Raw genomic sequence first — 12,384 nt, 5'->3', positions numbered from 1 at the left:
TAAATGCAATTATGTGCCTTAAGTGGACATAGGCAATCGTGCAAGAAAATCAAGAGTCCAGACTCATTGTAAAGTTTCACATTGATGAGCTTTCCAGCCACAAACAAGCCTAAGGGGATCAAACTAAAAGAAATGTTCAATCATCTATATTTTAATAAAGCATAGACGGGCGGTTTCCGCAAATTTTCTTTCATTCCCACTAGTACTGAAAGTGTAAATATTTGAGTGCATAAACGGGAACAAATTTATTTCTCTCATGTTTATTCATCAAGACATCGGGCCTGTTAACCTCGTTGAATATATAACTCAGTTCAGCTAAATCAGGGGTGTCAAACTCATTTTTGTAGATGGGCCACATAGTAGTTATGGTTTCCCTTAGAGGGCCGTTATGACCGTGAACGCATATAAATGTATGATCTCCTTATTGTTCAACAATTTTTCAATTTATTTTAAAAGGGGGAGGATTGGTAACAAATAAATGTCAATATCTCATATTTCAATGTGGTTAAAAGTGACAATGAAAATGTGCCAGAAACAAGAAGTTGACGCACGTTATTTTCCCTTCGCGGACCGCATGAAAGGTGGTCGTGGGCCAGATCTGGCCCCCAGACCTTGCGTTTGACACCTGTGAGCTATATTATCAAGATGGCATCCAGAATTTGCATCGCTTTGGAATGCATTTCAATGAATGCAATAGTGAGCAAGGATCCATTCTACAAGTGCAGTCGGGTGTGAACTTTTCGCCAATCAGTAAAAGCAGCTAAAGTTCAAGCTTTCAAGGATCTCGTTTTCTGCTTTCTTGAAAAGTAAATCTCACAAGTCACGAGACAAGCAACCATTCAGCAAAGCAGAGCGAAGGACACTGAACAGAGACCAGATTGATTGGTAGCTCCAATTGGTCAGAATCGCCATAGTCAGTGATCTTCCTTTAAAAATCAGCGACTCTTTAAGTGAATATAATTTCTTTATCCTCTTAAAACTTCCAGGAATAGTATCAAACGGCCAAGAAAACAGAGGTTTAGTCAAATTAGCGCATGTTTACATAAGGCTAGCTTTGGACACTGCTGTGCAGAATGAAATTCTCAAACAAACAAAAAAAACTTCTGAATGAGATCTATTGTAATTGCAGGGAGAGCTTTTTGAACAATCACAGCTTTTGCGTACTCATGAAAAGTGGCCAAAAAGCTGGCCAGTAAACTTTTTTGGTAGTCTCGCTTTTATTGTATCCTGTGCTGGAAGTTTTCTATTTCAACCAAATTGCACCAAGGCTTCAGCCTATTTGATTAGCCAATCGAACATTGCAGCTCCAGCAGGTTTTCACCCATGGACAAACTTACTCTCTATCTACATCCTTTAAAATATGTATGAGCAGTCAGTGGAAAATACACTTTGGCAGTTCAAGGCAATTTTTTTTGCGGATTCTAATGAAGCAGGCAGTTACTATAAGCTTCCCACCCAGCAGGACAGAGAAATGGTGAGCAACATGTTGTCCCGCTCATGTAAAGTAGCCTTTGCCCACACTCTGCCAATCTCCGATTAGATTCAATCGGTGGCTAGAAACCACTGAGTGTGATACGCCACAGTCTGGCTACTAAAAATCCTAGAAGTCTTTTAGTGTTTTGATAGAGATTTCTATGCCACTGTGTTCTGCCAGGGTGGGTACACGAAGTGTTGGAAAAAGTACACTTGGAGTGGTGCAGATAAGGCGAATGTCTGTAATGGCAGGGATAATCCTATTACAGCTATTCTATTACATTAAATTACAATGTTTCCCCTTTAATAAAGATTTTACCATGGGATCAGTTCATGGTGCAGTGGGGTTGCCATGGTTACAGTCTGAAACTCTAAATTAAATGAAAACTAAAGTAGGATATGACGGGCTCACACATGGCACACAGATTCAAAATTTAATCAAATAAAAACAATAAAAATCCTCTCACATCAACTGGGAAGTACTTGCCATGCAGTGAAAACACGTGAGTCATATGAGGCTAATTTCACAATGGCTTATTATTGATGGATCGTGCAGGATGATATTGATCGAAACAGGCTGGAAATGAGCAGGTAAAAAAAAAAAAAAACTGAGGTTTCCTGATGTGGGAAGGCAGATTAAACAAGATAAGGAAACTGAAGTGGGGAAACTCTGATAAGCCAATGAGACCATCTGTTTGAAAAATCATATTTCCCATGAGTGGCTCTGTCAAAAACAAAGCAGGACTTGACGGAAACACTCTGAAAAACAAGACAGATGCCGAGACTGAATCGAGAGAGAGACACAAAACAACAGCTCAATTTTTAAACCAAAGAAGCTGCTGCTTTTTTTTTTTTTTTTTTTGCAAAGACCACAATCTATTGATTTTGACAATTTTACCAAAATGGGACAATTCTGGGGAAGTCGAATTGTGTTGTGCTTTCAACTACTCTTAATATGCCGCTTATTGCCCTGTGATTGGACTGAATAAGGTATGCCTTTCGCAGACTACCGCTCCTCGTTAAAGCAGTAACCATCAGAGCTGGGCACTTGACCCTTTTTTGTTGGTCAGTCCCCCCCGGACTCTGGCCATGGTAAGAAAAAGAAAAAAACCTTTGTGCATGACGCCGCCACGGGAGAGATGTTTAACGGCAAAGTTTTATTGAAACGTCATTGGCTGGCTAATTTACTATTCATATCCGCTTACCTTATTATGGTGTTATTCGTGGTGTCACACGTCTCTTCCTAGACAGACAGTTGGTAGTGCCTTTGACGTTTTCGGAGGCAATTTTTGTCGCTTGCCCATTTTGCGAGTAAGTTCATTACGCGCACAAGGGTGGATTCGTCGGCCGGACTAAAATCATCCTTTTTTTTTTAATTTGTCGTGTAGTTTTCATTTCATTTATTTCATCAATTATCTTCAAGCATCTGGGATGTATTAAAAAAAAAAAAACACTTTCACGCATTAGTCATCACTCTGCCTGTTGAAAATGTACACACTTGAATCAAGATAAAAGAAGTAGGAGCTGAGAAACACATGTTCACGACAGAATACCAATCAAACAAGATAACCAAGGTTATTTTTCAACTTGATGTTTCTCTGTATTGAGATGATAACGCCACCACGCCCATAATAGGATTCCAATGCCTCTTGTCAATCTAATTGATGCATCCGTGAGGAAAATAACCATCATTATTTATTATTTAGCGCTTTGAGAGTTTGCAAAGCTGTCAAATAAAAATGAATCAACCAGAGTTTCATTTTCCTTAAAACAGACCTCAAGTGTGTAAAAAGAAAGGGGGTCTGGATACTTGCGGAGAAGAACTTTGTCAGTTGGATGTACATGAGCAGTGTTGCCCTGAAGCTGACGTGATGCCAGTAGCATATCATGCGCTAATAACGAGCCTCCAATGGCATACAGTGTAACTTCTCATACAACACATGCAGGCTTTTATTACGAGCTTCTGTGCAAGTGTCCAAACAATGATTTCTACAGTGTATACCTTCACATTTTGTAACGTGCCATTTATCTGTATTGATTCTTCTTACGCATGCCTCATTGTGAAGTTTGAAGGCCACGGAATGCCGGGATACGAGCGCCATCAATCTGTCAATGCATCTGTACTATGCCACTCTCCTGGCGGACGTGCAAGCAATGAATTAATGAGAGCAACTGTCGTTGCCAAATTACTGACATGGGCTCAAAGACAAACTTCTCCTGACCAATGCCAAACAGCAGGCACAAGAGTGATTAATTTCGAGAGAACGGAGCATCATCATTGTGACACGGTTATTTCCAGGAATTTGGATTACAGAAGCATTTCATTTCTAGGATGAGCCGGCGGCGGGGTGGCCGGCTGACAGGATCTTGGCGAATGGAGCCCGTGGGTCAGTGGCGCGCGCACTTTCTCAAGGGCCCCAATTTGATCTGATGACAGGATTGAATTACTTGGTCACCGTCCTGTCTACTGCAATAAGGATAGCGAGGTAGAGGCTGGGCCAAGGTTTAGTTGATTCTGACCCAAGTTTCATAAAAGGAACACAGCCAATACCTACTGCAGGCAATAATGCATCTATGTTTTGATAAGCGAGGGAAGTATTCCTTGGGAAAACAATATTCCTAGGTATATTGGTTTTGAAGGTTTTAAAAACTGTCATTATAGTAGGAGTCAATAATTGCATATGCCATAATTTCCATCCATTAATGTTCTATAGCGCTTGTCTTCATCAGGCTCGTATGTGAGCTGGATTGTAAACAAACTTACTTGGATTTGAAGCAGGGTAAACCCTGGACTGATTGCGAGCCAATTGCAGATGCAAACGTGAGGCGATATGATAAATGACAATTTGGAGACTTGGCCAAAGGTGGAAGTACAAACTCATTCACTACTCAAGCAAATTTGCATTGTGGACTCCAGTTAAGCGAAGTAAAGCTCCTCGCAGTTGCTGATGTGCACCTCAAAAGTCAACAAATAAATTTACTGGAAATGAAAATGATCTCACGTCACTCACAAATGGACTCATGCCTGAATCAGGCTATAAGGATTTAATCTGGTCATTGGCCGATTTTGCTATCACAAACGATGTGAAACGTATTGTCAGGAACGACAAAACTGCCTGTTGTGTGATATAATCCATCGGTGAAGCCTTACGACGCCACAATGAGAAGCATGTTTCATTTTTGGGATATTTTCCGTGTCGTACAACTTATCAACGGGAACCGTGCAACAAAGCACCTTGACACCAAAAAAGAATGACATCTTGCAACGGCGCCTCACTTCCCTTCATCGCCATTGGATTATTGTTGTTGGCGCTGTGGCAACAGTTATATCCGGTAGTGTTGACACATTTTCCGGTCTGCCTCAGATGGATTTGCCAAGATTAGCCCAAAGATCGTAAAAGACGGGACACGATGTTATCGTAATATATACCGTGTAGTGTTGCCAGTGTTCTGACTGAGATAAAGCAGGAGTTTATGGCAGTAGTGTGACATTGATAGTGCCATTGGGGGAGAGCAAATTTCTCTTGTAGTCTGATACAGGCATTACTCAGTGTGAAAACTGGGCCTGTTTAACTCAACACATAACTGATCTACTGCCTGGAAGTCATGACTTATCGTGCTGTATGAATGGCAAAAAGTGGATACGCAGGTTGTACTTTCTGCCATCTAATCCAGAGATGGCGCTACACGCTAGCCCCATCATAAATCTGTGTCGCCCCAGTTAAGCACCTCTAGAATTGTATTTGATATTACAAAAAAGAGACCGGGGCCGTGCCCGGTCTAATGTAAACAATTGAATTGTTCTGCCAGTCAAGATATCACACCCTAGGCTGGCTAAACTATACATAATGTCATTCTAAAACAACAGTTTTATCAGATATGGAAAAGAAATAGTTTAGTTGTAAATTTAGGTCTGACAGGTGTTTTCCGTGCAGAATCTGTTGCAAGGTTAAGTGAAAATCCTTCCCCATCCAGGAGGTGCTTGAGCCTATCCCAGCTGTTTTCGGGCAGTGGGCAGGGAACACCCTGAATTGTTTGCCAGCTAATCACAGAAAATCCAGTATTATTTTAATATCCTATGCCAACCTATATTAACCCTATGCTAGCTTTATTTTTGCAGATGTTTATGATACTGACCAATTGGGAGCTGCACACACCTCTCACCGCACTGTCGCTGCATTTGTGACTGAACAAAAAAGTTGCCACGGATCTGTATGACTCCGGTCTTACTAGAGCTAATCGATGGATTTTTTTTTTATCTTGAGGATGAGATATGGAAAACATTTTTTTACGTGCTAAAAAAAATGACTGCAGTTTTAGAATCAGCTTGCCAATTTATCAACATAAAAATTAACTGAATTGATTTTTTTAATTCCTCTGTTATTTGTTGTATTGCTCAATCGTTAAATAAAAAAATCCTCACTGTTATTTGTTGTATGGCTCAATCGTTAAATAAAAAAAAAAAAAGAAAATAAACTCAAAAAATACATGTAAAATCACACAGCGAATCACAATCACAATATTTGAGGGGACATCCCAATTTGTGTTTCCCCAATTTATTCAACCTTCACCTTACAACATAGTGATATACTTTGGAATCTTGTCATCTTAAAGAGCCAAGGTTCACGGATATCACTGCCTTGGAGAGAAGCCAGATCAATCAAATCCATTATCTGGATTCTGTGTTTATCTCGCTTGAAAGTTGCAGCAGGAGCCCGGCCTTCGTTGTCATAGAAACAGCAGCAGGAGCAAAAAAAAAAAAAAAAAAATTAGATTGTTGCTGAACTTGGGTGGGATGCACGTTGTAATGAGAGTGGTCTGGTCGTGATGTGAAATGTGGCCAGTGCGAGTGTGGCGACCATTTGCTGTTTTTTTTTTTTTTGTTGTTTGTTTGTGAGGCAGAGTCATTAGTGTAGCTTGCAGGCTGCTGCTGGAAAAATGCAGTGAAGTGAAAACCACAGGTAAGCGAAGTGGAGATAATATACATGCAATCATTGTTGTATTTGTGTATGGTCGTAGAACTCAACAAAAGGATGATTCTTTTCGAACTGGTTGTTAGCGGCACTACAATGCAACCTTCCATCCTGTCTGGCTCTCCGGCTGCTTCACATTAATATTCACACCGGAGCTTATTGAACATTGACAATGCGGCTTACTCGATTTGATTGTAAGCTGGAGTCCCAAGAATCTCTCCATGCAGGATCATCCCTAGGATTGCAGTCATGCACAACATTCTATTTCGGCCTCCCGTAACTGCTCTCATAAGGCGAAACCTTTGCAGTGATCTCAGAACTACATGAGGACATTTTCAAATCCTTCAAACCATTTCATGGTGTGGCCACAAGCGTTCACTGACCTCAACCCTATCAAAAACCTAAAGTGCATCCTTTAAAAGGAAGCTCTGTGACGGTGGATTTCAGCATGCAGTGGATATAAAAAGTCTACACACCCCTGATCAAATGGCAGGTTTTCGTGGTAGCCTATTACAAAGGGGAAAAAAATCCATCATTAATGTGATCTATAACCTGTACCGTTTTTTTTTTTCCCGAATTGAAAAGTAAACGTAACCAACTGAAATAGATATTCCAGTAGGCTTTCTGGAGTTTTTTTCAACACTGACCGCTACTTCAAACTATTAAGAATTTCATTCCTTCCATCTTGTCTAAGGCCCCAGTTCCACATGAAGAAAAACATCCTCAAAGCATTATACTGCCACGACCACCACTTTCGCTAGTGTTCTTTTGGTGATGAGCCGTGTTGTCTTTGCACCAAACAAACCTTTGCTGCATTCTAAATAAAAGGTTCAAAGTTGCGTTCACTGGACCACAACAAAATCTCCCAAACACATGTGGAGGGAAAATGCATTATGGAACTACATGTGCAAAGACTTTTTGGCTAAGAGGCATGAAAAAAACTAATCTCAGGAAAAAAACACAAACAGACCACAAACTTCCTCAGTGTGGGCCGTCTTTCTCCCCGGTTTGTTTGAGATGGTGCGACAAAGGACAGAAGGGGCACCTACTACAAGGCAACAGGAGAAGAAAGTTCTGCTCTGGCCAATCAGCATCAATATGTACAAAGTACCCTGGCGACATGGATAACAAACGTTCAAGTCAGAGCAGTGAAAAAGACATAAATGCAACATTTAGCCATACGTGTAATTGCGCTGTCAAGGAGCAGTGGTGAGGGACCGAGGAGGTACAAATGGCGGCATTTTAAGCTGACCGTGCAGTGAATGGTTCTGCGACTTCAGCAAAAGAGCGGAGTGGTGGTGGTGGATTTAGTTTTCCATGTCAAAGTTTTATTGTGACAAAATCTGTCACGGCACTTTCATCTTCAAGACATCTGATCGTGATGTGGAAGATCAGCGCGTCTGTAGAAGTACAATAGAAACCGCCATATATGCGCAATTTACCCTATTTTGATATTCTGTTCCGCATTCTCAGTCCACGACCTGGGCACCCTTCTGTCTTTACACTTTCGACCTTTTTCATAAAAATAATTGCCCTTTGTCATCATCCTTTTAAAGCAATTCTGTCCTTGCATTTAACCCTCCATGCGCCAAAAAAATAAATAATGTTCATGCATGAAGTGAGGCTAATGGCAGAGGGTTCAATATTCGCTACAAGACACCTGAGTAAAAGCCACAATGGCTATATTTAGCCTGAGAAATGAATGAGTACTTACCTTAGCTGCTATTTTATGACGCTCACGAGGCAGTGGTGGACATTTGTACTTATATTATTGTAAGCATCAGAATTAGCTTACATTTAGTTAAGTTCATTCAATGATGAGGTGCATGGAAGTGGAAGTGCCATTTTGGATGACGGTGTCATCAAAACATGCATTTTAAATGCTATTTGCCTCAAAGAACGCTGGGACTGCATTCTCCTTTCTTAGACTGTTGTTGTCACACGAGGCAAATCCACAAATGGGCTTGGACGAGAGAGAGAGAGAGAGCGAGAGAGAGAGAGAGAGAGAGAGAGAGAGAGAGAAAGAAAGAGAGAGAGAGAAAGAGAGAGAGAGAGAGAGCTTGCGCCCAATAACATCCATGACTCTCTAACCTCCCCTGTGCCAAAGTGGTCACTGAGGTCGTCAGATTGAATTTTGCTGGTTGTTTGTGTGTCTCAGCATGTGGCACTTTTCTTTCAAAATCTTCAAACGATTAAAAAAAAGGCTTGTCTTAAGAGAGCTATTTTTATTTTTCCTGTTTTTGGTCTTAAAGAGAACTGTTAAAAGTGGAGAATGCGAGCGGGGTTGCAATCACTCTAGACGGATGTTTTGAGAACAAGCGAGGATGGATGTCATCATTATATGATGGCACCGGTGCAAAAATAAAGTCCAAACAGCAGGAAAGCAAAGTTTTCCGAGACTTCTGCACAAGAGGTAACTCCACACGAATAATGTTTTATTTACACTGACACCTGGTGTGTGCCATATGTCTTGGCTGCTAGCGTGATTTGATTCGATGCATAATAAGAAATTGAAACGGAGGCTACAAAACCTTCTTTTCCGCCCCTTTATTCACCGGCTCGAGAAGATTGCATCGGTTCTGTGCTCATCCTTTGTAGCGCTTTTTCATCATCTTCAGTGACAATAGAACAGTGGAATTTAAATATCACATGGCTTATCTTTTGATGTTAAACATATACTAATTGAATAATTAATGCAGGTTTTGGCTCAGCAAACAATCCGATAAAAGATCTTCAGAATGACACCAATATGACTATTTCATACTCAGAGGTGTTTCTAACACCTTATTTAGCTTCATGAGAGGACTGCAAAAGGCATCCTAATAAAAAGGTTGAAACTAACACCTCGTTGGCAGTGTCAATAAAGACTGAGCATTATCTTTGTAAAAGCAGCTTTTATGATAAAGCTCATGAAATTGGATTAGATTGTGCAAGTAGCCATAATGTTACGGCTGCCTGGCGTAATAGAAAATAAAAATAACGCGTTAAAATACCGAAATGGAATTGGTTCATTGATGCCAAATGCCACTTTCAAATTACATTTAACAAACAATATCAAATCTGTAATTTTTTTACATTAAGAGAAGTTACTTCCTTGAGGATGACTTTAAATGTGCTTGAATCTTTGTCCAACACAAACAATTGTGCAAAATGCAACCATAGAGTCATCTCGTCGATCCTCCCAGTAAAGCCAGCTTTTGAAATCAACATTTACATATTATCTATAACAAAAAGCACTGCATGTTTCACGCGGCTATTTTACCCATGTTAAATATGACCTAAATACTCAACAAAGCACAAAAAATATCAAATAAAAGAACCCTAGGCTTCATCAAAGTGCGTGTGCTCAGAGTAATAAATATGATAATGGATGCTTTTCAGCACTGGCTGGCAGACAACGGATTATCACCCACGCAGCCACTCACTTCCTCGCCTTGCTTTGCACACACGAGGCCTCCAAGTCTGCCACCTGGACACGTTAACCACTCCATTGGAGACTTGACCACGACTTGCTGCTAAAAGACTCCATATTTAGGATTCATGAAGAATATGGTTTTATATTCAATACGCATTTGCACTCGGGTTCAGTAGGACAAACGGCTGAATGTCATTTCAACCCCAGGTGCCTCGATCGAACTTTGTAAGAAAAGGTCCTGTAATTTAGAGAGACAAGACCAGATTCTTGTCCTGATCACGTATTGTTCAAGCTGTCAGCGGCTCCCAACAAGAATTTGAAAAGATCAGTCATGACCACCCACCATAGACCAATTACAAAATAAATTGCCCACAATAAAACATTTTAATGAATCGGGCAAAAGATTACTTCATTTAAGCAAAATCTGCGCGTATCAAAGGGGAAGATTTGACTTTGGACAAACAGTAACTCGCATCAAAACACGCCACTGATATCTTGAAATTAGTGTAAAGATGCAAAAAGTAACCAACAACTAATGGCTCATCAAATTAATCGATGAGATTTCTGTTGTCACCCCATTAAGGCAGACTGATGGTTTTTTGCCATTATTTAAAAAAAAAAAAAGGAAATTAAAATGTTTTTGTTTACAACTCAGATACTTTTATTAATCAAGAAAATAATCGACAAATGAATCAATTATTAAAATAACCATTACTTGCATCCCTAAACTAGTGTATTTATAATTCCTACACTTAAAGAAATACTGTATAGTATTTCTTATTTCAAGTAAACTTGCTCACAACCGTAAACTTGCTCACAACCAGTAGTAAAATCTGAAACATTTATAATACCTTTGGAAGGGGAAAATAAATCAACAAAAATCTTGGTAGAGAAAAAAGCAAGCATATTTCGCCAAAATTAGAGGCGTACTGGTTAGATTTTAGTTCATGCGGTGTGGGGACTTTAAGTGTGTTTTTATCCCAACTGACAATAGGCTTGATGATTGATTGGAGATAAAGACATAATTCTTTCCATTACTGTTTTTTAATAAACATTTTTTTTTGCTGTTATCAAATTTAACAAATTCCAAGTCACCACTGGCTCACTTTTTTTTTTTTTTTTAAGACCATAGCGTGTTTCTCTTTCAGGACCGAGTGCACCCAGCCAGCCAGACTTATCACTCATCAAGTGGATGCTGTGTGTGAAGAGACACTTTTGCAAAGCCTTTAACTTTTTGGTATTTGACAGCGCATGAAGCAGATCCAATATCAAACTGTATCAAAAGACCAAAAGGAGTTAAAACATTCATCGCTGTTCAGCTGAGGCTATGGCTCCTCCGAGAGGCAAAGACTCTGCTTTTTAGGAATGAGAGGAACATAAAAACATAGATTATGACTGGGGGGGGGGGGAACCCGATAATGGTCTGACTACCTGGTGGGACATCACTACACATACGCAGTACGCAGGTGGTGTGTGTGTGTCTAATACAAGGACGACTATCTTAATGACCTTAATGATGTGTCATTGAGCGCAGTGTCTAAACACAGGACCATATAAAGTGGAATAACTATCAGTTGCTGTCAGAGGCATTGCTGCTGTCTAGGAGTAGTTCACTGGCAGGCTTAATGTTATTATGTGAACATTACGGTCAGCCTGTTTGACAAAAGGACACATTAGTCTCAATATGTTAAGTCCGTAATGTTCACACTACTGCTAGGGCATGCACCATTAGCAAAACGACTGGAGGCCAATCTAAGCACCTCAAAGAATCTGAACGTTGTTGTGACACGATTATCAAATGCTTTGCCTCATTTAACGCAAATAAGTTTGTTTCCCCACTCCGCAATGCATGTCCTGATTCAATATTCATTGGAAGTTATTGCTCATGTTTTTATTTATATCAGGCTCTAAGTTTTCAAATCAATTCAAGATCATACATGTGTGGCCCCAGTCAAAAAAAAAATATATATATATAGATATATATATATATATGTACTAAACAATTATTTATTTCTTTGGCAGATGTTTATAGGCCACAGAAGAAAGAACTTCTGTATCGCGGACAATTGGCTCTCACGGGCAACCTCTTCACCCAATCCGTCTGTTAAATTGAGGTTCCAATGTAATATTAATCATTGGAAAAAGAATATTTGAGTCATCCCAGCCTGCGACTCAAAATAAACGGACTAAAAGAAGGCGTAAATACTGATGCTGAGCCGTGAAGCTGCATGCTAATCACACGTATCCATAAGTGATTTTTGCCCAGCTCCTCATCCAAGTCAATTTTCCATGCTGTCTATAGAGCAAGTTCTCCACTTAGTTTTCTTTCAAACTCAATTTCAAAAGAATTCTGGGAGATGGCAGCGGCCTCTGTGTTGGTCAATCATATTTTCTCATTAATTTAAAGACACCGGGGATGACTTCTGATTACCACATGAATAATAATGGCTCCTGGTGGATGAGCATCCCTATTAAATCCGTTGTCCTTTTATGTGTGTGTTGATGGCTCTAGCCAGTGGGGGA

The sequence above is a fragment of the Idiotropiscis lumnitzeri genome, chromosome 1, assembly GCF_059441095.1.
Source record: "Idiotropiscis lumnitzeri isolate Australia: NSW breed Sydney's pygmy pipehorse chromosome 1, RoL_Ilum_1.0, whole genome shotgun sequence".
Lineage (NCBI taxonomy): Eukaryota > Metazoa > Chordata > Actinopteri > Syngnathiformes > Syngnathidae > Idiotropiscis > Idiotropiscis lumnitzeri.
This window is presented reverse-complemented; position numbering follows the sequence as displayed.